This window comes from Manis javanica, chromosome 12, assembly GCF_040802235.1.
Source record: "Manis javanica isolate MJ-LG chromosome 12, MJ_LKY, whole genome shotgun sequence".
NCBI classification, from domain to species: domain Eukaryota; kingdom Metazoa; phylum Chordata; class Mammalia; order Pholidota; family Manidae; genus Manis; species Manis javanica.
In genome coordinates, this window is record NC_133167.1 from 15031357 (window position 1) to 15058924 (window position 27568).

Genomic DNA, 27568 nt, shown 5'->3' on the forward strand with positions numbered 1-27568 from the left:
GGATTTAAACCAGCCAGTTTTAGACCAAATCTGACCAACACAGTGTTTTTCAAAAATAAAAAACACCTCTAAGCAATCAATCATTCCCCAACATTTTAAAATGCAGCTTTTGACTTCTCTCCAAACACCTGAAGATCTTCCAACTTGAGGACCAACACCTGCACCTGGCAGCCACAGGCAGGAACATCTGTAGACCTGTCCTGCACTCTCCTAGGCATCTCGACTTTCGGGAATCTGTTCCCTCTGTGTCCCCATCAGAGAAAGCGAGAGAGACAGACAGAGACAGCAACAGAGACAGACAATATGTTATTACCACCTTTTCTGATGGTTTCATGATTCTTGTCTAATATTTGCTTTTCTTTCCAAAGGATGAACAAACATTGGCTTATTTTACTGGATGAAGAGCCAGGTTGGAGGTAAAGGTACACCTTCACTTTGTCACTCCTGGGAGCTGGTCAGGTGGCTGAGGCTTGTCCTCTAGACAAGGGGTTCTCAATCTTATCACACCCGGAGGTGCTCTGTTGTAACAAATACTTCATAATGGCCCTGTTTCTACCCTGAAATAACATAGATTCTATAAACTACCCTGCACACAGATGATTTTAACAAAAGCAATATAAAATTATCATGGCAATGTAGAGAAGGAATAAGAGATAAGTATTTTGTAACACAAATTATATAAACATTTCAGTACATACCTCCTAGGGCACAACTGCAAGAAAAGGTGTAAAGGCTGATAGATGCTTATGGCCACACACCTAGGTCTAGGAGAAGGGTGCAGGTGTGATCGTTTGGTGTTTGTGTTTTCTGAAAAGATGAACAACTTAACTAATATTCTGAATAAAAGGCCAATCTTTCTTCTACTCAGTGAATTTCCCTATTGGAAATTTAGTGTGTATTTAGAACAGGCAAATAAAACTGTCACTATATCAAGGTGAGTGGGGATCTGGGTCTAATTAATTATAAATAGGTTACTACTTATTTGGGACTGTCTTATTCATTGTTGTCCATTTAGTGACCTTGGTATCTGCCTCAGTAAAGGTCAGGGTTGCTCCCACCCCCCAAAATCTTTATGACAACCACAAACTGCACCTTCAAATGTCAAAATTGTTCTCCAGGGGCAAAAAGAACCATTCAGAACTGCTGCTTGGTATCAACCAAAACTTACTATTAGAACAGTTTTTAAAAATGCAGAAAAGATAGAAGACATGTGTCTTGCCAGTGGGTTTCAGCTCCAGGCAAGTTCGCTATGGATTCAGTGTGACCAAAGAAATAGACAGCAAAACGTTTTTGGGGTGAAAGGGTTTTACCCAACTTTATTTCCAGGTGGCAGGTCAGTCACTAAAATCCCGTTCACTCAGAGCGAGTCTGCATGTAGCAAGCCGGTCTCTGCCTCTGGGCCCCTCTGTCTGCACAGTTGTCCCACCACAGCGGTCCGCTGGGCCTCTGTCCTCGGTGCTGCCACCACTCCAGCCTCTGCTCTGCTCTCCTGCAGCATTGCAGCCCTGCCACCGTGTCGTGCCCAGAGTACTGGGCAGAGCTCTTTTTATACAGTCAACAGCCATGTACTGCCCACAGGTGTGCAGTGAGCTGGTCAACCAGGGCCAGGTGAGAAACCTGGCCACAGGAACTCTCATTTTATCCACAACATGATCTAACTAACCTTTAATTCTATGTTAGTTGCATTACTAATAATAGGTACTAAATGTTGAGAAGGTAATTCCAATAGGCATTCTGCTGTAGAGACCACTTCCTCACATCGTTCAGTAGGTTCTCCCAATTCTGGGAACACATTCTTGAGTCTAAATGAACGTCACTCAGAGAATGTATCTGTATGTCCTCGTAGTGAAAGAGGCCAGAAATAAGAAAGGCAGGGAAGATAATATAGTGTTTTTTACCCAGGGAGAAAAGTTAAACTATAAAGGCAGTGCAGTTTTAGCTATTGCCAAGGTACAATAGATAATTTGGACTACATGGTTTGGCGGAGCCCATGCCTAACACTGAGGGGGAGGAATACAGAGGAGAGGGCACTGGCCATCCGTCTCTAAGCTCCCCAAGTATCACAGCGTGAGAGGTGGGCCTTCAGGCAATCTAAGGCACCCAGGACCTGGAGTGGGATTGTTTCCCCCTGCAATTCCCTGTACTCCGAAGACTGAGCTCCGCTGACCTTGAAACACCCCCTGATGGCCAGCGTAACCTGATTCCGGGTGGATAATGTGATGTGAGAACACACAGGGTGATTGGCTCTGAGCCAGAGAAATCCAGGGGAGTAATTGTCTTGGGCTTGTATGTGCGTATGGTACAATCCTTAACTCCAACTGTTTCAGAAGAAAAAAAAGCCTTTTTTCTTATCAAATTAAAACAAGATTTAAAACGATCAGTTATCCAAGGCCCCACAAAATGGGCCCTTTCATACATTATTCATGGGAGACAATTTGACAACAGGATCAATAAAATATAAAGATATATGATAGATAGGTAATAGATAGATAGGTGACAGATAGATAGATGATAGGTGTTTGATAGCTAGCTAGCTAGCTAAATATGTAAGTGATAGAAATGTCATGTCTTTTGACTTAATGATTCTCTTTAATATATCTAAAGCCAAATAACACACACAACATTGAACAAAAATGATTTGTGCCCAGGAAAATGATGTCCATTTGGCAATGTGTTAAATAGTAAAAATTCTGCACTTCTTTGAAGCAAAGATTCTCCAGCTAGTTTCAGTTTAAGTATCTGAAGAATGTACATGCAAAGTAGGCCTGTACATGTGTAAATACATGTACAATAAGTCACTCCTCACATTGGTACATACTTTCAAATCTACAATAATTGTTCTATTTTATATTGTTTGATGCCAGCTTTTATGTTTTTATGTCTAAGTAGATGGGTATGATTGTTTATATACATTATAAGAATATGATATGACTCTTCAGGTAGTAATCACAATATTCATAAACTAATATTATTAATAGAATTTTAAAAATATTTTCTTTTTAAGTGATAGATGTTCACATAATTTTAGAAATTAGAAAATATATATAAGCAAATTAATAAAAAAGAAAACAAGAATTCCATAAATTCCAACACACACACATATCCTCTTAATATTTGGTATTTATTCTTCTGGATTTTCTCCAGATGTTAATGTACTTATTAACTAATAAGAGACAAATATTCCCTAATATTTCTCATATTATGTGGACTTTCCTTCTCCATCTCTATAAAAGTTGAGAAAATAATGAACTTTGAATGAAGGTGTATATTTAGTTTTATTTACCTATCAATCAGTGCTAAATCTAGATCCATAATTTAATTTCTCAGATACTTAGATTTAATGCATTTTCATCATACTTGTTATATGTTAAAAACAATGATAGAACATTTGCAAGGATCATAAGTAACAAACACTCATCTATTATCCACTCAAAATGCACAAATACTATTAAAAATGCTTTAGATGAAGAATTATTACTATAAAACTGAAAAAATTGAATTACCATTAAGAAATTCAATTCCTTCCTATCACTTTTCCCAGTCTCATCCCTCTTTTCCTCCCTCCCTTCCCAGAGGCAGACAGAGATTTTGACCATTTGTAAATATCTCTGGCAGCTGTAATAGACTAGGTGCTCAAATATTTGTTGAATGAATATTCACCCATAGACCATGTATTAACACATCTATAGTTATATATAATATACCACATGTTTATCATCCATTTATCTATGTAAAACATATGTAGTGGTATTTTTTTGTATGTTTCAACTGTATCTAAGTGGTATCACACCGTAGCTACATACCAACCTCCTTAAGTTGCTTTTTACATTGAATATTAAGTATTCATTGAATATATTAGTATGTATGTATCTCATTCATTTATTTTACTATTCTTTCTTACCAATCCTATGTTTATGCTTAAGTTATGTTTATGTTCAATAAGCTGTGCCTCTTTAGAGTGTACAATTCAATGAGTACTACATACCCATGATGCCACTAACACAATCAAGCTACAAAACACTTCCTTCCAGCAAAAAATTCCCAATGAGGAAGCCACTAATTTACTTTTTATCACCATAAGTAGTTTGCATTTTATATGAATGAAATCGTATTGTACATACTTCCCTGAGCCTGGCTTCTTTCCCTCAGCAAATTGATTGAAATTCATTGACATGTTTTTTCAGTAGTGTTTTTATTTTTTGCTGATGAGTAGCATTCCATTGCATGGCCACACCCTATTTTTTATCCATTCAATGGACATCTAGGTTGTGTTCAGTTTTAGTTATCATGAACTAATTCACATACATGTCGTTGCGTGGACAGATGTTTTCATTTTATCTTAAGGAAATGCCAAGGATCATATGGTAGATACATGTTTAATTTTTAAAAAGTTGCCAAACCATTATATTTTTCTGCTCCCTTCTCTCCCTCCCTTCTGTGACTCTGTTTACTTGCATATTAAACATTAGGCAATTGTCTCACAGGTTCCTGAAACAGATCATTAATTTTTTCAATTTTTTTCTCCATCTTCTTCACATTATATTTTCCATTGATCTATTTCAAATTAATTGACACTTTCTTTTGTCATCTCCATTTTTCTACTATGCCCCTTCAATAATTTTTTTAAACTTCAGATATTATATTTTTAGTACTTTTTCAAAGTTTCTCTTTCCCTGAGAATTCCTGTGTTTTTATTCATTGTAAGTCTATTTTACTTTATCTAATAGATCATCATGATAGTCACAGTACTACAGTCTTTGATAGTTTCAGTTTCTGGGTTGTCTTGTATTGGCATGTATGGATTATGATTTCTCTTGGAAATACTTCACATTTTCTTGGCTATTGGTAATGTTGAATATTTGGGGATTCTGTTAGCTCTGGGTTCTGTTATATCTCTCCAAAAGAAGTACTGGTGCTTCAGTTTTAGGAGGCAATCAACTTGGTTAGATACAAACTTCAGATTGTCATGCCTGAGCTCTGTGAAGTTTTAAAACTTTGTTCTCTGTATATTCAGTTTGTCTATGCCTGCTTGGTTCTGGGGTCCACCAGAGATGGGCCAAGTATATGCATAGTCAGGAGGCCCTCTTTCCTAGGTCTTTCATTTTTGGGGGTTTTTCTTGCTCTCTGGCAGTCCTCGTTTTAACTGGCTCCTTTCATGCTTGCTTCAACCAAAATTTTAGCTGCCCATGCCACTGTGGCCACCACCATGACCAGCCGCTTTCAGGACAGACCCCCCAAGAGACGAGGAACTCATTCCACACTAATCACTTGCTCCAAGATTTGACTCACCTCCAAGTCTCCTTGCTTTAGTTAAACCTTCAGTCCTCAGGTAGTTGTTCTTGTGTTTTTTCCAGAGTTTATAAGTATTGTTTATAGGACAATCAGTTTGTTAGGTGCTTACTCATCCATAGTCCCATTCATTCATTTTAACCACTGTACAGTATTCTATTGATTGGCCATGGCTTTATTATATTATTATTTTCTTTTTTGTACCTTTCCTTTTATTTTTTTCCAATTTTTAACTATGTCCACAGTAAATTTTAATTACACATGTGTCTTTATGTATTTGTATTGGAGGGTACAAGAAGTGGAAATTTTGAGTCATAGACATGCACATCAACTGTTACTAGATATTAACAAATTTTTCAGTATGTTTGAGGCAATATTATACTTCCATCAGCAGTTTTGAAACTTCTAATTTTCTCAAAACCTAACCAATATTTGGTATTCTCATTTAAACTTTTATTATTCTACATGGGAAATGTTTTTATTTGCAATTCCCTAATTACTAGTGAGTTTGAGCAGCTTTTCATACTTACTGTTTGTTTAACCTCTCCTGTGAATTGTCTGTTCATAATTTTTTTTCCATTTTTCTCTAGTAGGTGCTTGTCTTCTTATTGATTTGTAGGAATGCTTCATACATTTCCTGATTTCTCATTGTTCACAAGTATCTTCTCTCATTTTGTTGCTTACTTTATTCACAGTATACTTTCTAACACAAAAGTTTTATATTTTGATGAAGTCAGGTTTATGACATTTCATTCTATGAGCTCTAGCTTTGACATCTTTTAAAATCTTGTTTTTTTTACATTATGCATTCAAAAATATTTTTTGAACACCTAGTATGTTCCAGACATTCTTCTAGGCATTGGAGAATATGGTTACAAAAGTAATAGAAAAGACAGGCAATTAACACAACCTGACTAATATAAAATACAATGTAAAGTAATGATAACTGCTATAAAGAAAAATAAAACAGTATAAATGGTATGATAACAACATAATTAAGGGTAGATCCTTTGGGCCTAGACTGCTTGAGTTTACATCCTGGCCCTACCACTTACTAGCTGAAGGCAGTTATTTAACCTCTGTGTGCCTTAGTTTCCCCACTTGTAAAACAGAGATGACAATAATGTCTGCAAAGTAGGGTTGTCTGGAGAATTAGACAATTTTATCCATATAGTACTAAAATGCCCAGCATATAAATATTAAGCCCTATATGAGCATTTGTTAAATGAAACAAAATACAATGAGATAAAACCAAGTAATAAAGAGGATATAGGGCCACATTACAAATAGACTCTTCATGAAAATCTTGACCAAAGAGATGACATTTGAGCAGGATCTAAATGAAATGATCTGGGAAAAATCCTTAAACTCAAGTTGTAAAATAGGATAAAATTCTATAGCTTCTTTTAACAACTAAAATTTACTTTTTCATTAAAAAAATCCACTTGAAATTTATTTTCATGTGTGGTGTGAGGTAAGGATATAATTATGTTTCCTTCCATACAGAAAGCCAGTTGTCCCAACATTTATTGATTAGCTCATTCTTTATTCTTGGTTTAATAATATCTTCCTCTTCATATATGACAGTGTATATGAACTTGAGGACCTTCTATTCTGTCCCACTAATTTATTTGATTATCACTGTGCCAACACCATGCAGTCTGAATGACCAAAGCACAGTTAACTTTGGTATCTTATAGGGCAAGTTCTGTCTCCCTTTGCCCAAATTGTCTTGGGTGTCCTTGTTCTTTTATATCTTCATGGAAATTTTAGATTCTCTTTGTTAAACCTTTGAAGAATTGCACTGGATGTTTTTGAATCACTTTGAGTTTGGTGGAAAATTAACATTAAAAAAAATGTTTTCCTTCCTTGAAAATGGTATACACATTTATTAAGGTCTCATTTTATGGCAGCTTTAAAATTTTTCTACATAAAATTTTTTGTATAATTTGGTTATCCTATTCCTAGGTATTTCATAGTTTTCATGGCTATTAGGAATATCTCCTTCTACAGTTCTGTTTTCTAATGAGTTATTGCTAGTGTACAAGAGTGCTGTTGAATTTCTATCTCTATCTTGTATTTTGCTAACATTTCTTACTCATTCTAATATATTGTAGAATCTCTAGGTTTTTCTGTAATCTAGATATCTATAAATAATACCTTTTTCCTCCTTTTCCAATCATATGCTTCTTTCTTTCTTTAAAAAATGTGATTAGAGCCTCCATTACAATTCTGAATTAAAGAGAGGTTGAGGGACATTTTTATTGTCTTCCTGATTTAATGGGAATTCTTTGAAAATTACATCATTATTTATTATGCTTATTGTAGGTGTTTAGTTGGTACTTTTATCAGATTAAAAGCATTTTTCTTATTCTTAGTTTGTTAGGAATTTTATTGAGTGATTTTTCTTACTTATGGTTTTTCATGTTTATTGTTTATTAAATTGGTGTCGGGACATAGGATAATTGTATCACTCCTTCATCAAGTTACTTGGTTAAGTTACCACTTAATCAAGTTACTTTGAAATATACTGCTAGATTAATTACACTTTATTATACTGAGTATTTTTGTGTCCATGTTCATAAGCTAACTTCAATTTTTACCTGTTAGCTGCTGATCTATTCCTTCTGCTTCTGCTCTGTGTATTGCGGGAAACATTTCCCATTCTTTAATGACCTCTGGCTGCTGACCAGACTTGGCCAATCAGAAACACTCCTTGTAAACTGAAGGGTGGAAAGGAAGGAAAAGCAAGATTGTTGTGACTCCAACCTCTCTGGCCAGACTGAGTGTCCACTGCTAGATGCATCTTCTCTCTGGTTCTGTCTCCTATCAGCCATCCTTATTTCTGTAGCTGCCAGCTCCTAGCATACAACTCACCATGGCCCCTGCTTATGCTGAGTGGCCCCTAATATTGGGCTCCAGTAAAACCATTTTTTATCTTCGTACTTTTTGCCCTAGGGCTGACACTGGCTTCCCGCTATTGCTAATCTCTCAGTGACTTCACAGTTCCCTCTCTGGCTTTTCAAAAATAAATTTGTTGTCTGTCCTACCAAGTATTTATACTGAGTTCTCTGTGCTTAAGACATCTGGAGTGGTTTGGATTTTCCTAATGGGATCCTTACTAGTATGTCTACAAAGTTGTTTTTATATAATTTTATTGTCTCATTTGGCATCCTGGCATATCCTCATAAAATGAATCTGTAGTTATCAGTCTTTCTTTTCCTGGGCACACTTTGTACAACATAGAAACTGGCATTGAAACTATTTTATGGTGGCAGAGAATCTAAGAAGTTACATAAAGGATAAGTAAAAAAAGTGTATTACTTTGTTTCCTTCAGGTTATGCTTTAACAGACATCTGAGGTTGGATTTATTCCCACGTCTTTAAAAACCCTACAGCTATTTTCCTTAGAGAGGAGATTTCTCCATGTGAAGTAAATAGTATAATCTGCAAATTCATTATATGAATTTAATCTTTTGAATTTATATGAATTTAACTAGTGGCCTTATTTGATTTCAATCGTTTTTCTGGTTTATTGTAAAGTTAGGGAGAAGACTTTTGTGCTACGTGTATCTTACAGGTGGAATTTTGACACAAAATATGCTTGTGTACCTGTAAGGTGTTATTATTAATTTTGTTTTGTTATTTTATAAGGATAATTTTCTCTTAGTGAGTGGATGATGACTTTATATAACTCCACCCAGCATTCCTACACTCCCCTTCCCATGTTGGCGTAAAGGAAGTCATTGAGACATTTTCAGCTTTGTTATTCTAAACATGACACACAGGAGAAATAAAACCTGTCTGATGGAATATTTGGATGCTGATAGTTAAATGTATAACTAGGTAAAGAATATTATTATATGGGGAACTCAATTTTATCCTTACTCTCTGCTCTCTTAATCTTCAAAAATGTCTGTGTTGTTAACAATATTTTTAATCATAGGGGAGGTTAAGGATGATATTTTTTCATTAGCATCTATTAAATAGCACTCTTTTAGTTCTTCTTTACACATTCTCATTTAATAGTCACAAAAATCCTATGATATGTATCCTTGCAACCCTTAAATGGATGAGGAAACTGAGGCTCCCAGTGATTACGTTACCCCAAAATTCAAAGAGGCACTAAGTGTCTGCTTCATATTTTAAAACCAAATTGCCTGACTTTAAGTAGAATACTACATGATAGGCGCCATACAACCTATTGACCACAGTCTGTTCTTTCTATAAAAAGTCAGAACCTTATATTCTAGGACTCTTTGCCTAGGTAAAGGAGCACATCAGAATATTTTTCAGAAACTTTTCACAGTATACAGACACCCAGGGGTGGTAGTAAAATAGCTAATTACTTCTATGTCTCACTACACCCACACTTGTGTATAACTGATGAATATCAATCTTGCTTATGTTCAAACTCATCCTTTACTGTGGGATATGCATTAAGATCCTGGATCATTTAATTTAATAGTCCATGAGATTTTTCAGGTTATGGCACATTTGAGTTTTCTGACATATACTGGGGGGAAAGATGACAGGAAGACACAGCCATCTGACCATCAAACACCTGTCATCCTCCAGATGTATCATATGCATATTTGTTAATATAAGTAACCATGAACATTTCCATAATCCAGAAACATAACAATCACACTTTCTCTCCTCTTCACTTTTCTTGTAATGTCCAAAGTCAAGCACAATGACCTGTGCTCCAAAAATCATTACTATAGTTTTGGTAACTTTGTCCACACTGATGAGGGGTAATTTAACACATGATCCGCTTTGGAGTGCTCACTTCTGTTCCAGGTCTGGACATCGTTCCACTCTTCAGACGGACATGAAGATCAACTTCCCAGGTTTGATTAAGCTGGGACAGAATGCTAATTCCTCATTTTATAGTGAGGTTTCTTTTTAAATTTACATGCCAAACGCATCAGAAGGCTGGCAGGATGCAGAGAGGTTGTGCAATGAGAGGAATTATGATGCCTCAAAGTCCACCCTCAGAGATTTTATAGTGGAAACCAAATCCTTGAAACCAATGAACATCAGAATTGCATAGTGAATGTGGAATCATAAGCAAGTGCTCAGAATCCTGAGCTATTTAGAAATGCTTTCTCACTTTTGGGAGCACTCTCTTATCTAGGAAAATGAGCTCTTTGTACTCTGCATGAACAATTCCCCCCTTTGGTGCTGTATTGCACTCCTACTAACTCTGATCTTTCTTCTGCTCAACTTTTCAAGACGCCATATTCCTTTGGCAGATTTTCTGGTTTCCACGGTGTGGAATGATTTTCAGATGATATCACCAACCTGATGTTTCAAGTTCTGTATTAGTATTCCTATTTAATTCCCTGAAATTAAGCAGGAACTATAACTTTATGTATTCTGGGTCATGCTCATAAGTGTACATGGTTAATTCTTGGTGCCTATTCACCCTGTATCTTGGCTAGAGGCTGCTTTTATTTTGCATGTAATTATATCAGGGGTGGAATGTTAATATGTGTTGGTTCGTTACCGAGATCACTGGTGTGGGAATCAAAAATCTTTACAAAAGTTCACTTAACCTCTGTGAGCCTCAATTTTTCATCATTAAAATAGGGAATTAAGAGTAAATGTATTTCTTTCCTTTTTATCAATGTCTGCAGTAGTGCTTGGAATATAATAAGCACTCAATAAATTATTGTTCAATTAAATTTCATTGTTTATTTTCTCTCTCAGTTCCATCTATAGAAGCAAGAAAAATGTCCACTCATGGCTGTTGCTTTAATTATATAGGAATACTAACTAGCAGAGCCTCCTTTAAAATCCGGGAAATACGACAGAATCAAATTATGAGTAATAAAGCTCTAAAATGAATGTCAAAAGAATTTCAATTTTAGTATAATGACATCAAAGCTGGTTTATGAATTACATGAAAAAAAAGGTCAGCCTCATTACTTCAATGCTATACCCCTTTTGCACCGAAACATGAATTACATGGTTTGATTACCCACCTTGCTTACTGCACTTGGCTCTAAATGACTTTTGATTATTTCCAAAAATCAAATCCATCTTCAAAGGATAGAGGTCTCTTAACATTGAAGGGATTCAAAAGATTATGCCATAGGCTCTGATCTAAAGGCAACAGAAAGAGGGCCTGACAATCTTTTTATTATGAATTAATAAGCAAAAACACAAATCAGAAAACCTGGATCTTAGCCCTAGTTTTGTAAATAATTAGCTGGGTTTAAGCAAGTCACTTCACTCTGTGTCTTGGCTTCTCCATCCATATAATGAGGGGTTTGGGCTAGATGGCTCCTTCCAGCTGTACTATTTTGATTTGAATCTAGTAGGAAAATGAGGGAAATGCATCATTTGTGTGTTGAACAATATTTATGTTATTTTTTTGTTAAGTGGTTTAGAAATTTATCTGGGACCTCTTAAATAGGACAAAGTAAAAGAGTTAAAGGATAATTGTTATTTTTTGATAGTTTATTAAAAAAATCATTTAAAAAAACCCATGCAGTAGTGTGTTGAAAACTCTATAAATATTCTAATTTAAGCTAGTTGAAACAGCAAAGAAATGTACTAGTCCATATAATCAAAATGTCCAGGGGAAGGTCTGCCTTCCGATTGTGCTGGATTCATGACTTAAGCAATGTTACTGGCATTCCAGCTTCTCCCTCCCTGTCCTGTTGTCCTTGGATTGATTTCCTCAGACTCTGCAATTGATACAAAAATTTTCAGTCCTCAGAGATTCATTTTATGTTACCTAAAGAAAGAGACAGATCTCTTTTGATAGCTTTTGTAAAGGGAAAAGGGTTCTCTTATTCCCAACAACCTGCAAACATCTATTATCCTGTGAGCTCTGATTGGCTAATATGTTTTTCTGCCAGCCAATCACTGAGATCAATGCAATCAGAAAGGAATTTTGACTGAAGCCAGTCAGGACTTGTTTCTGGAGCTGAGGGGGAGGTCATGTCCGTCCATACTTGATGACGGCTGACAGGTAGGATGAGACTCTTCCAGGGAAAAATCCTTATCTGACGGAGGGGCTATGGAAACTAGAGGACAAACACAACAAATGATTAAGACACAATGGTAAATAAATAACAGTAACCAAGTTCTGAAAAAGCCTTTATGAATTACTAGCTGTAATAAGTCTCTATATTTTATTGGCACCTTGAGTTTATGGAGTGCTTTTGCGTATCTGACTTCCAAAATACCCATGTAGAAGAGGTAGAACCGGAGTTTGAATTCCTATTTTACCAATGAAGAAATGGAGACTCAGAGGATAAAATTCTGTTGACAGAGACAGAGACAGGGCTGAAATCTCAGGTTTTCTAACTCCACAATTCCAGCATCCTTTAGATTGCCTGTGTTCAAATTCTAGCCCCACCCACCTTTTCATAAATTCCTTGACTCCGTTGAACTCTGGTTTCTTCATCAGTAAAATGGGAAAATTATAATGCTAACCTAGTGTGTTTGTTGTATGAAATAAGTGAGCTGTTTATTTATTTATACCATTCAGCACTATGCCCAAGAGAGAAAACATACAGTAAACATTTGTAATCATCATAGTCATCATTCCATCATGACTCTTTGGAAAAGCATTCCCTATAGAATCCATACTGTATGCCTTGAAATACTATTGCTTGTTACCATCTCACTACTATTATCATGTGCTACTTAGATATAAGCCTGATTTTATGCTACAGACCTTGCTCTAATGCAATTTATGTGACTCCTCAGGCATTGATTGCCACTCAGTGGGGATTGGACCAATTATATTTATTGTGACATTAGAATAGTGGACATTCGTCATAATTTCTGGCTGTCCAGGACCTTTTTATCTTTCCTCTCAAGTTCAGAGAAAAAGCTCCCTCCCCAGTGCTAGTGAGTTACACTTACCTGCCTCCTGTGCAGCGGGGTCCTGGGCAGGTGTGATCTGGGCTCCAGGAACCCAGTGACCTGCATGAGACTTCAATACAGAAGTGGGCACAGGGAGGTGCTAGTTCTTCCGATGAGTTAGTAGGAAGAGTTGTCTGATTCTTAGAGGCAATGATAGCAGAGTTTTTGGTGTCCAGTCTTATAAAGAGTCCATGCAAGCTGTTCCAGGGGCCCGAAGGAAGGGGCAACAGTGCTTTCTCTGGAGAAGCCCCACAAGGTGATGAGATTTTGCTAATTATATTGTGTATTGACTTGTGTCACCAAAACTTCCAGCAGAAGTTCTCTGGCACTGTACTCACACCTGTTTCTCTGGCTTCCAGGAGACTTTGTAGACACTTAAAGCTTTGCAATAAATCCTCTTTCTACTGGAACCAGGCAGAGTGTATACCGTCCACAACTAGATTGGAGTCATGCACTGAAGGTTTACCAGAGCCTGTCACTCATTCTTACTCCTCCACTCTGAGATTATCATGGGGGTATGAATAGTTTTCTTATAAAATATTTTTGACTAGTATAAAAGCATGGCCTTGCACCGGGAACAAAAGGAGATTAGGTGCAGTACATAATTTGGTGCTGATAGCTTAGTACAATTTGATTGAAATTTCTTGATTTTTTAAATTATATTTTTCCAATTATTCTGTTTAATACAATTAATTTAAAAGTGATTAGAAAAAAATGAATTTAAAGTGTTTATTGAGTATTTGTCACAAACTTCTTCTCTCAAAAGACAGTTTCATCATAAAGCCAAATGTCATGAGGATTTGACCACTGCCCTGTAGTCCACAGTATTCATGAATTTGAATAAGTATCTTAATTTAAATAGCCTTTCAAATAACCCCTTTGCATTCATGGACCTTTTAAACTTAATTAGGCATAATTAGCAATATTTCCATGATATTTTCCATCTGCTTTCCTGGTCTTGAAGCATCTATAAGCCAGAGATGTTACCAATTTCTAAAATGTGAAGGAGGCCATGCCAGTCAGGTGCTGAAGAAATGTTTTCTAAGCCAAAAAGGAGGAGACAGTTTTGTGACTATTTCAGGTTGCATCGTGAAGTTAACCTCAGTGAACCACGCTTGCCATTGTATGTCTGTTTCAGAACAATAGGGCTCATGTTATTCCTTTCCATACTTGTTATCTCTTGGCAGAATTTCAAGATAAATATTTTCCATTTAAGTTCACACCTCAAAAAATGTCCACAAGAGTGGTTTTGGCAATTCCTGAGCTGCTCTAGAAAAAAAAAAAGAGAGATAATTTAAAAAAAGCAGAAAGAAAAAATATTTGAAAATATTAAATGTCGGTAAATTCTTCCCAAACCGACTTACAATTGTTTTAAAGTTTGTTTGAATGGTAGGCCAAATTTTGGTTCACACTGATCAGATAAATACTCGTGCTTTAAGTTAATGCTAATGTTGGTGAAAGCAATATCGTCATGTATATTAAACTGACCTATTGTGACAAAGTTCATAAGCGAAAACAGTAGTTGCCTTCTTCTCCCTTCTTAACCTAAGAGCCCTGTTTCTTTGAGATCAGCATTTTGAGCTCTTCTAGTTTCTTCTGGAAATTAAATCCTCTTTCTTCAATAATTGTCTTGTAGTGATTTTTATCAGTATATATAAGCTATTCAATACACATAAGCTATTTGTGAAGATAAATATGAAGATTTAATTATCATAGAACACACCTACATATACTTCCTCCCACGTAGAGCCTCTCCTTTTTATCTGATTGTACATATTTATATGAAGTGGCCTCTGCTGAACCAAGAAGTATTCTATGACTACGTTTCCTTTTTCCTATAATCCCTTATTTTTCTTAAAGTTAATAATCACCTAATTTTTTATTTTGCTTAGTTTTTCTATGTACCTACTGCAATCTTTTCCCCAAGTGCACTGACACATTTGTCTGTAATATTTTCCAAACGTTTAATTCATCTGATAATCCATTATTTCTGCTTCCCTCTGGAACCCCCCTTTGAGGAGACCTCCATTTCTCTCTCCAATATGGAATGCTCTTTGGCATCTTTCTTCTCCTTTTGGGGTGGGGCACCCTTGGCACTTTCTTCGCTCTCATCTAGACGGGACATCTCTTAACCTGGCACTGACTGTCATCTGCACACCATCTTCTGTTGCTCTTCTGGATGGGAAACAACACAGGTAACATGAAGCAGAAATGAAGTGGCATGACATTGGCTGACATAGCCATAGAAGATCAGGGCGCATCTGCACAGCAGAGAGGGAGGGCTTGAAGGGGTCATAGCGTGCATTTAAAGCAGTTTTGCTATCCTTCCATATTTCAGATACAAAGTGAAATCCATTTAGATTTCTACATGGAACTGTTCTATTCTGTTGCACATTGACACTGTTCTTTGAAAACAACTTGTTACTTCAATAGGTTCCCATTCTCTTAGGTTAAAAACAAAATCCCTAAAAGGGCATGCAAAATTTCCAAGGCCCTTTATCATCTGGTCAACCTCTCAAGTGTCATGTTTCTGCATTTTCTTGCTCCCCAGAAAATCATGTGCCCCAGCCTTTGCATGGGCTCTTCCACCAGCTGGAGCTCATCAACTAACCCAGTGCCTCTTCTCTTTGACCCAATTCACGCATTTTCTTTTTCCTCAGACCTCACTTCCTTACAGAAGCTGTCCTGAGATCCCAGCCAAAGTAAGCATCCCAGGTACTCTCATGGGGCGCTATACTCTCTGTACATTGTCTTGACCACAGTGTGCTTCTACATATTTGTTCATTAATTGATTGTTTAAATCTCCAAAGAATTCATTGGCTATAAAGAGCTGGGGCCACGTGTGTTTGGCTCACCGTTAATTCCTTAAGATCGAGCAGAGTCTCTGGAAATAAAAGGCATTGAATAAATGCTGACATGAATGACCAACTACATAAATAACAGCTAAACAATTAAAATTTGATAAGAACGAGGCACGTAAATGTGGTTTAGTTTGCTGTACATCCAACAGAAGCCAGTGCCTGCACCTGGTTATCATTTAGTTGGATCTTCTTGAATGAATGCTTTAATTGATGAAATTTAACTTGAGATTTCCAAAATAACAAGTTATGATAGGTTTGACTCCAAGAGAAATTTGAATATAGGCTTACTTCCTTCAAAACCCCCAAGGACCCAAGTTATCATTGACTTCAGATGCATGTCCATTGTATTACTATCTTTAAATTTGTCCAAACTGTTCTCTCTTATACTGGGCTTGTATGGTTAAGGACACTAATTGGATCCAGACTGTAAAAGTGCGTTCACTTGACTCTTGTTTTGTTTTGTTTTCTTTAGTTGTTGTTATTGAGATATAAAGTCCATGAGGTAAAGTCATTGTCTAGGTATCCACAGAAGAACTTCTTGGGTTTTCATCTTCTGCTTAGTTACTCTTACTTTACTACGCTTTTGACAGGCTTGGTTATCTGTGCTTGAAGTCTGCAAATTGAAAGGGTAGAAAGAGTTTACTGAAGAATGAAAAAGATGCATTGCAAAGGTGACAGAAAAATCTACTAAAAGTAAACACAACTAAAACACACACATGCATGCACACCCATACACACACAAACTGTAGTGATTTAATTGCCCAAGTGTTCTACATTCCTCTGTTGAATCTAAGGACATTAGGTAGTATTAAAGTAAATAATTTGCATTGAAGTGCTTTTGACTAATTAAGAAATAACCAACTCGGTTTAACATGCAGGGAATGCCTAGTACATTTTCAGAATGTTTCAATTCAGAGTAATTAAATAACCTAGTTCAGGACTTAAGGGAATTTGCCCTCAGGGATTTCCAAGCTTGGCTTTCTGGAAGGATCCATTCCCAAAGGATTCTGAATGGCCAAGGTTTTATTGTATTTCCTGAGCTAAATTTCCTGCTGATAATAAAAAAAATAGAGGCCTTCCTGTTTGGTTTCCTTTGTTTGTGTGTTTCCATAGAATTCTTGGTGGCCATAGAGTTTCAAAGAGACAAAGACAAATTCAAAATATGAAGAAATCATTTTCCCCAGGTTGAGGACTGGCTTTTGAAATGGTATATGTGATGGTGTATATTGTTTTTGCCTGTGCAGTAATAATGTTAGTTGAATAGGAGAAATTATTTGAAGGATAATAATAACCAGTAAAATGTTAGGACTCACTCTCTTTCAAGCACTGCTCAAGAGGATGCACTAGTTTTTTCTATGGAAAACACCAAATTAAAGATCAAATGGTTTAAGTATGAATTCTCTGTTCACTTCTTTGAACAGATATGGTATAAACAATCTTGGGCAATAGTTTCTTTGTGGATTAAATAGAAATACTATAGTCAGTCTACCAAGTTGGCAAGGTTTGGAGAAACTAAGGTATTAAACATAAGGTGGGTTTTGAAAACAAAACAAATATAAATGTCAGTCACCATGATTTGGTATGTTCTTAATAGCAGCAGTAGGACCTTACTGGCTTAGGCACATTTTATAATTATGCTGGATTTCAACAATACTTCCTACTTACATTAATGTCCTAACTGAGGCAACTAGGTGTAATGGCTTCAAACAAATATAGTGTCAATACCAATTGTCAGGATTCTTATTGTCCTGTGGTCTAAATTCCATTGGGTAGAGTCAAATTTCCTTTAAGTCTGAGGGCTATTTTAGTTGCTACCCACAGTGCTGAAAATTTGAAACAATGCTAACATGTCCCTGTCAGCCGAGTTGGGGTGGAGACAACTTCCTGTAAATGTCCACTGACCCAAGTCATACTTTTGCCTTTGAGCTGGAGGTGAAGAGACATGCAGTTCAATTCCTTTGAACATTTATATTTCTTTGAGGTATGTTAACAATGCCAAGCAAATTTAATTATTTTAAATAAAATAATCTACAAACAAAAATTGCCAAAGCCTTTAAGTGCCACAAATATTTACAATGCCCACGAAATGGTAACATTTCTTATGTGCAACACTTACCAGATTTTCAGAGCCATTAGATCATGTTGACACTGGAACAGGGAACTGATTAACTGGACCCCTCTCGGACTTCATGATGGAGTCTGCTAAATAGAATGTCCTTAATATACTCCTGGGTTTGGGGAAGCGAGGATGGGTGCATGTGGATACAATGAATGAATAGCCTTGCCAGAAATTACCTCCGCCAGAGATGTTTAATTTTTTAGCCCTTCTTTCTTTATAACGGCTATTGGGTTTTTCAAAACTAACATTTTCCAGGGAAGGTAAGAAATTCAAGCTGTCACGAGTAAGGACAAACATCCTAACATTTCTCAAACATATGGGCAGGACAGTCTTAGGGGTTTGGAAGAAAGCAGATGGTCTTCACCAGGTAGTTATGAAAGAAAATGGTGGAGCTAATCTATTCTAATCATGGGCATGAGGGGAACTGGCATTTCAGCAACACAAACACGGCTCCATTCTAAGAAGTTAGCTCCCAATAAAATCTGCACCTGAGTTTTGGGGAGATGTCAGCAATTTGATTTAGAGAGGAAAGTGACACAACCTTTCCTATCATGAATCTTGAAGCTTTATTAATGCAAGTTAAGTGAAGAAGAAGCCAAAATTATTCTTCCATAACTCTTCAAAATTCTTCTGTCCTCTAAGTAGTCCACATTTATATGGCAACAGGAAGTTACAATAAAACAAAGATTACTGAGTAGTCAGTCAACAAGCCAATAGGAATAAAGTGCTTTTGTGGCTAAGAGGCAGGCCAGACTGAAACAAATGAAACAAAATAAAATGATTCTGGTCGCCTGGCCGCCTTGTCAACTGCGAGTCGGTTCCCCACAAGCGGGCCACCCCTACTGAGACCACCCTCCCCTCCCCCGCCTGCCCCCAGTTATTTTTGATGTCCAGCCCCTCCATCCACAAAATATTGTGTAAAAACATTGACAAAGCCCAGACTATTTTGCTCCTCTTCCCCTTCCTTTTTAATCTTTCCCCCTTTTAGTGAAGCTTACCCCGTTGTTCTAACAGATGTAAGCCTGGCTTATAGATGCTAAATTAAGTGATGTTGGAATTTATTGAACTTCAAAACATATCATTCAATGAGTGACCAGTTTTTATGTTTAGTGGGATCTCTTCTTATCAAGGTCAAAAAAAAGAGTTAGAAAAATTATCTCCTTGTGATAAGGCATTTTACACACAATCAGGATAGTAGTGGTTATCAATCGGTTAAGATAATACATAACAATATTTGTGACCAATTTTTTTTCCTTTATCATTCTCTAAGTCCCTTCTCTAATTCATCATTTTAAAGCCATATAGAATCTTGCTAACAGCAGTGTGGATCTTCTCCTTTTGAGGACAGATATTAGCACCTGAACCTCATAACATGTAGGAAGCAGAGGAGGATCCAGAAATTTCTATAACCTACAAACAAGCATTGAATTTTTCCAAGGATATGATGAACCACGGTTGCACTCTGAGGTACCTGATTTCAAAACCCAACATGTCTATCATGTGATTTATTAATTCCTAATAATCTGGGAAATAGAATGCATGCTGAGACTCTTTCTCTCTGGTAAATGCTTTTAAACTTGTCTATTGTTCCCTACTTCCTTGTTCATTTCCAACGATGTAATTAGGGCCAAATTTAGCTGATCTTTACATTAGCTGAACATAAAAGCTTTGAAATACAGCAATAGAGAATTGTTAACAGTAATGCAAAATTAGAAATTATTCAGGGTTTAAAAATCTCACTTTAGAAAGTCTAATTGATTATTAATTTGTAACTAAATAGACAAAAAATTTTTAAACCAGGGTTCGGCAACTATGGCTGGTGGGACAAATCTGGCTTACTACCTCTGAGTAAATAAAGTTTTATGGGAGCACAGCCATGCATGTTTGTTTACAAATTATCTATAGCTCCTTTCTCTCAACAGTGGCAGAGCTGAGTACTTGGAAAGAGACCATATGGCCTGAAAGGACCCAAGTATTTACTCGCTGACCCTTTACAGAAAATAGTTTATCAATCCAGACTTTAGACATGACCCATTTTTTATTAAAATGGTCTCCCAGCACAAGAATGTGGAAGAAAAAGGCTGGGGTAACAGATTTACTTGGTTCTCTCCCTCTCTCTCTTTTCTCCCCCTCTTTTCCCAGTGACTATGCTAAGTACTTCATATATATTATTCCATTTAATTTTAATATTTCTTCTGTGAGGAAGGAACTGTTAATATTCCATTTAGTTAAAAGGAAGTAGGGTTTTGAGAAGCCGAGTAACTCACATAAGTGACCCAAATAACAATTAAGGGATTAAGGACTGAAGTCTGTCTGACCCTAACACACAGTTTTGGAGTTACAATTATATACTTTCATGCATGTTTGTATATATACAAACATTCCTCAGGAGGGCTGACATTGATGATTAAATAGCATAATGCATTTAAGGTATCCAAAGTGGCTCACATAGTAAATGTTCAATAAAAGTTTGTCTCTGCCCTTTTACGTCTGGATTTCATTATCCTTGCTGAACTGAGTTGAAAGTGACTTTGCAAAAGCAAATGTATATTTGGCAGAGGAAATGTATAGCTAATTTAACTAAAAGACCAAAATCACAGGGATTTCTTATTTCTAGTAGTCCACCATCAGTCAAACGTGTGCTATTGTAACCCTTTGGTACTGAATGGTGTCTTTGAGCCTCCACATGCTGCTATCCTTCTAGGTTCAGCTGGGAATAAACATGAGACTTTGCAAAATGGATGTTTGTGATTAAAAGTCCAAGCTATGACTATGGAAGTGATTTTTATTATTATTATTTTTTTATTCAATACTCAGACTCCTTGGGGACCAACTCCCTGACCTTAGCATCATTAGCGCCATGCTCTAACCAGCTAAGGTAATTGTCCTATTAGGATTCACAAAGTCAAATACAAAAACTCTAGACCAGGAAGAGAAGCTACCTAGAGTCACATACACTTTAGTTAACATCCTTGATTAGATGACTCTCTATGTGTGACTGGGCTTCTAAATAATATATTTTTGTAGTGTCAAAGTATTATGTTCTGTCATTTTTTTTTTCAATTTTATGTTCTGTCATTTTTACAGCTCAAGTTCCATTGAATGGGAGTGGACTGAAAGTACAATAATAGAAAAATGGGCATTGTATGCTAAATTCAGACTTCATGCACTTCTGTTTCGCAAAGAAAGTAGAGGTTGAATGTTTTGGCTTCTGCTGGAGGAAGGGAGGGGTGCTGGCCTCTTAGCTGCAGTTCTTGCCACAGAGACAGGTTAGTCCTTCATCCAGACGTTTACCTGTGTTTGGTTCTTTAATAGCCATAGTGAGACTGACCCTTTAGTCAGGTTGTCTACAAAGCTATGCAGATGTTATCCATACTGGGTAATGGAAAATATACATATTTTAAATACTTACAAGTAAACACAGTTGGAAGCTTATAGCCACTTCATATTTATCCAAATATGGAGGAAAAAATCAATATTAAAATATTTCTTTCCTTGGATGTTAAAAATACAACTGAATGAGATCAGTAGAGAGCATATAAATGATTGGACTTCTGCAACATTGCTGTTTCTTTTTCTAGTTTTAGTGAGATATAATTGACACACAGCAATGTATAAGTTTAAGATGTATAGCATAGTTGATTGTTTACATATAATGTGAAATTATTACATAACAAGTTTAGTTAAAATTTGTCATCCTATGAATACAAAAATATATATTTAAATTTTCTTATGATGAGCACTCTTATAATTTTCTCTCTTATAATTTTCATATGCACTATACAGCAATGGTAATTATAGTCATCATGTTATACATTACATCCCTAGTACTTATTTATCTTATAACCGGAGGTTTGTACCTTTTGACCACCTTAAAATTGCTGTTCTTGAGTGCTATTTTGGGAGCTCATTATCAAGTTACACAGAGAGTCATTACCAAAACAGGCCTCTTAAGTTCACAGTGGCATTTTTGTTAAGGGTGTTCTCAACTATATGGCAATTCTTTCATCTTCATGACTTTAGAGTAAAATCCTTGGCCCATCTTTGTATCAAGAATATGTGTAAGTCACCTGAAAAAGTGTTCTTTTGTTATCTTAAGGACATTGTGAATTAGGTATCCTTAGGCAGCCCAGCTCTCCCCTTTTAGTCAGAAAATGAAAGGCCCAGTACCGAATGGGAGATGCTTCTGTATGCGCGCACACCACCCTGTGCTGGTTAGGCTTTGTCCTTGCCTCACTCGGAACCATGTTTATTTATATGCTTCATGAGTTCATGTTCCTTTGTTATAATATCTGCAACTCTTTCTTTGTAAGGCACACTTTTTTGAGTATGTACTTCATATATTCAGGATACTTCAGAAATGCTGACAAAATTTGACCATATGTCTAGGTTGGATAAATACACAGCCGAAGTGTGGCCGCTTCCCCATCCAGTGCCCAAGGCAGGCATCACCGTGAACTGCAGAGCCTGGACACCACTTCACATTCCTCCTCAATCCACGCTTCGTATAGTCACTACCAGCTGATGAAAATTGGCACTCGAAACCTATTCACCATCTCTGCCTTAGAGGATTTCGCCATGCGGTTTTTAGTATACTGCCTCTCACCTATAACTTCAGTAAAGCTGGCTTCTGGTTTCCTTGCATAACCTTACATCTATCAAAAAACAGTAAAACAAGGTGGCATTGTAATAGTAACAATATGTACATTTAGAGAAAATTTAAATAAATAATAACTTTCCAGAATTTTTTAAGACTAAAAAATAAGTTTCTTGTTCCGTTTGGCCCATAAGATCACTGATACATAAGAAGTGGCATAGCAGGGCCATACCTTCACTTGAAGCTACACTGGCTCTTGAAAATTGTGTAACTTACCCAGGTGTGACTTAGCCATGTTTTGTGTAAGGAAAATGATTTCCATATGCCCCCACTACTTCATAGCCAAAACATTTGTGCAAGGTTGTATGAATGCTTCCCATAAGGTACATTCCCTTGGTTTCAAGTCATGCATAGGAAGGCTTTGGATTGTAGAATAGTATTTGACTGTCTTTGCTGCATGTACAAACACACAGACGCACACATGCACGCTTGCACATTATTTTCTTTGTCTTGTAGTAATTTAAAATAGTGTTGGGTTCATTAACCAGATGTACGTGTTCTAATGAAAATGCCGTCATCAGTGTTAATGAGTGAATTTAAGTCAGTGTTATATCAAAGACAGCATAAGGTAAAGTATCAAAGGGAAAATGATTATAAAAATTTATTTTGGTGTATATCTTAGAAAACCTCAGTGGTCCAAATATGCTGCTTGCCTTCCTACTTTTCCAGCTCCCCAGAGAAATGGCCCATTCCAAAGCCAAGCAATTTTGAAAATTAAAAACATATTTTATTAATAGCTCAAATACAGGAAGAACCCAACAGCCCTTCCTGGTGATGTAACTGAACCTGATGATTTGAATTAAGAATATGCTAACATCTGGTAGTACCCAAAACGTGGCCTATTAGAAATGGAATAGGCTAATGTCTGAAATAATATTTATACTTTCTATATATTTTTTAGAAACAAGAAGTCTCTTTCCCAGTAGGAATCTATATAATTAAAATACAGTATCTTTGGCTTTCAGGCTGTGTTCAGGCTTACAGAAATGGAAACCAGGAAAAAAAAAAAAAAAAAAAAGATTTCTCAAGAGTCCTGAGTGTCAGACATGAGGTAAAAACCGAAAATTCCATCTCTGATGCTGTATCAGCACATTTCTGCTGGATCAGAACCAAAATAATGTGGCTCTGAGCATGATAGAGTTTAGGGTAAAGCACATAGGTAAGTACTTGGATATAAAGTTAAATTATTGAGGTAGGAACCTTCAACAGAGCCTCTATGATGTACTGTTATTAAGACACTGTCAGACCTTGAAAGGAATTAAATTATATCATGGCAATCTGAAATGTTTACCTTTACATGCACACACCAAGGAAAAGAAAAAGAAAAAAGGAAAAAATATATACAAAATTCCTTTCATTTCAATTTTCGAGAAAAGCCTCAGCAGGGGTTTTCATTTGATAAATGCAAAAAGACAACCTAATAATGGCTTGCTTTGTTCTAAAATTAGGAAAGGAAAAAGGTGGGAATGAGCATGTCACCTAGTTCCTGGGAAAAGGACAGTTTGGTTTCAGGAGTGAAAATTAGAGACAATTTTTTGTCTGGAGCTTGGAAAATTACTAGAAAGCTTATAAAAGTTATCCTAAGGTAGCTTCAGGCACCAGGGTGCCTTTTTAAAAAAATTATTATTGTTTGTTTTGTTTTTGTTTTTCCCTCAGCAAGTGTTCTTAAAGGGAAGGTCTTCTATTTGCGGTTCCTCAAGTACAAGCAAAGCTCAACAATTTTATTTCCAGGGAATGTGCCCTGTGCTTCTCTTCATTACGTTTCCATCATAGTGATTAGCCAGGCCTCCCTTGGGTACAAATCAGAGCCATCCTCATCCTTTCTCCAGCTAAGAGGGCACCTCTCAGTTGTGAAATGATAAAATAGATCAACATCCATTTGTATAGTGAGTTTATTTTTTGTAATTTTAATTTGTACATGTTATGAAAATTTCAGGAAAAAATGCCATCAAAGGACAAGAATCTCTTGTCTATTACTTAACAATTTATACTTTGCTATGTTTTCTCTTGTTGTCTTTGCCTCTCCTCTCTTCACACACACACACACACGAGCGCATATTATATTGGTTTTTGGAAACATTTGAGAATAACTTAGAGACATTGTGCCTCCAGTTCCAAACCAATATCACAGCATCTTGCCATTTTGCATATTTGTGGAATATGGAAAGTAAGGAACTTGGTTCCCATTAGCCTTAATATGAATACTCATTTGCTCAAGTCTAATAGTCATGAAAAGCAATTTCAGGATTATTATTTTATTGCAGAACACAAATTCACCAACTAGAGTTCCTATCTGCTTACAGATTTCTGAGGTGTAATCATAAATTATACATATACCCCACAGTGGAAAACAGGAGTCTTAAGTGTATAGTTTGGTGAGTTTCGACAAGTGCATATTCTCTTTTACCAATGCTCCTACCAAGATAGAGAACTTTTCCATTACCTTGCTCCTTGCCCATCAGCCCCCACCTCAAAGTAAGTTAGCTCAATGGAAATAAAATAAATGAAAGAATGATGGTAAGACTAGAGATGGATAAAACAGGACATGGACGTACAACAGAGAAAAATCAACAAAACCAACAAGTGAATTTTTGAACTCAATAAAATTGATAAATCCTTAGCCAGATGGATCATATTGGAAATAGAAGAGGGAGCATGTGAACAAATGTTTACAATAGTAGAGATAACAAGGGGATCTTGTGAACAATGTTATACAATTTAATTTGTCTATGTAGAAGAAATGGACTCATCCCTTGAAAGACAAAAATTAACAATACTGACACAAGAGGAAATAGAAAACCAGACTATCCCCTATATCTCTTGAGGAAATTGAATTCATAATTTAAAACCTTCTTACAAATAAATCCTTATGACTCAATGGTAAACTGAAACTTTATAAATCTTATTTAAACTGTTATCTTTAATTTTTTCAGAAAATAGAGGGAAAAAATCTTATGTAATCTTATTAGGGCAAAAAAACTCTAATACCAAAGCTAGACAAAGAAAATCTATAGCCTAATATCTCTTAGAATACAAATTAAATGCAATAATATAAGAATAAATAGTAATACCAACTGAGATTTATCCCAGAAGTGAAAGGCTGGTTTAACGTTTGAAAATCAGCACAATTTGCTTCATCAACTAAACAGAAGAAAAAAGGACTTCACTGTTAACCCAATATATGCAGAGTAACATTTGACAATATTTGTCCATTTATGATAAAATAATAAACCTCAACAAACTAGAATTTCCTTATAAATGGCATCTACAGAAGACCTGCAGATAGTGTTATACTTTATGTTGAAAGATTGAAACCTGTACCAGAAGATTGGGAACAAGGCAAAGTCGTCCACTTTCAAAACTTCTCTGCTAGAGTCACAAACTAATCTATGGTGATGGAAATCAGGAAAGTGTTTGCTGGGGAAATGGTTAGGATTGACTGAGAAGGGGCAGTAGAAATTTAGATAGGAGTATGTGTTCCTTACGTGTGTTTACTACAATCTGTGCATTTCGATGTATATAAATTATATTTCAATTTTGATCTCAGTTTAGTGTTCAGATATGTATATTTTCTTAAGCCATTCAGCTTTTGAGTTTTTATTTTTAGGATTATATTCAAAATTTTCCATAGTCCTTAATGTGGTCAGTAAAATTCTATGCGCCTCATGGCCCCACACTCATATAATCCCCTTTTCTTAAGTTTGGGCAGGAACTGGACCTTACCTCTAAGCAATAGACTATGCAAAGTTGGTAGGCAAAGACTCCTATGAACATGTCACATTCTATTGCAAAGGTGGGGAGATCAAAACTCCTAATCAATTGATTTTAAGTTAATCATAAACAGATGCATCTAGGGGGGCCTCACCTAATCAGATGAACTTTTAAAAAAATGGTCAAGTAGTCAAAAATCCTGAGCTGCAGGTAAGATGCTAACTCCAGCAGATACCTTGATTGCAGCCTTGTGAAATCCTGAGCAGAGGGCCAAGCTAAGCTGACTCCTGACCCATTAAAAATGTAAGATAATAAAATACATGTTAAGTCCCTAAATATGTGGGTAATTTGTTATTCAGCAATAAAAATAAATGCACTTCTTATTACCTTTTATTTCAAACATGTGATACCTGTTCTTTCTTCATTTATTCTATAATTTTTTTCCCAGGAGGTAGCTTTCCTTTTATTGAGTTCTGTGTCTCTCTTTTACATGACTTGCTTCCTTTCATGTCCAGTTATTTTGAGTTACAATTTTATCTTTTTAATTGATTCATCTTGATCACCACTAGTGGCTGTAGGTTTTGTTTTTAGTATCCTACTTCAGCAAAACCCTAGTTATCCCTGGAATTTCTGGAAAAGCTCTCTTTTCTTGAGTGTTTTTGTGTTTGTGGTTTCTCTATTCCTGCTTATCCATTAATATGAACCTATTAGATTCATGTTTCAGGAGTTCTTCAAAATCTCCATTACATCAATGACATTCTGTCTTATTTTTAAGAATTGACATGAACTTCTATCTTTTTTTTACATATTATGTGATTTGAGGCAGAAGGGAGGTACTTTTTATCCATTTTCTTGTTATATTCTCATTTTTGAGGTGGTTAGTAATACAATCTGATGATTTTACAGATTAAAAAAATGAGATTCAAGGATGGTTATATGACTTACCCAAGTTCACTCAACTGGCAAGCCGTACAGCGTAGACCTGAGCTTAAATCATCTAATTCTTAATACAGTATTTTCTTGCTTCTCATTAGGACCCAACTT

At 36.1% G+C, this 27568-nt stretch overlaps 1 long non-coding RNA gene across 4 annotated transcripts in view; it reads left to right on the plus strand.

Moving 5' to 3' along the window:
* Positions 1-27568, plus strand: part of LOC140844738 (uncharacterized) — an 85923-nt gene that overhangs the window by 1974 nt on the left and 56381 nt on the right. For 2 of the 4 annotated variants that reach the window (XR_012123223.1, XR_012123224.1), the window contains exon 2: positions 369-416. This is a non-coding gene — a long non-coding RNA (uncharacterized lncRNA). Of the gene's footprint in view, positions 1-368; positions 417-19504; positions 19624-21243; positions 21426-22545; positions 22834-23778; positions 24099-27568 lie in introns of those variants that run through there. The other 2 variants (XR_012123225.1, XR_012123222.1) reach the window with 2 other exon arrangements.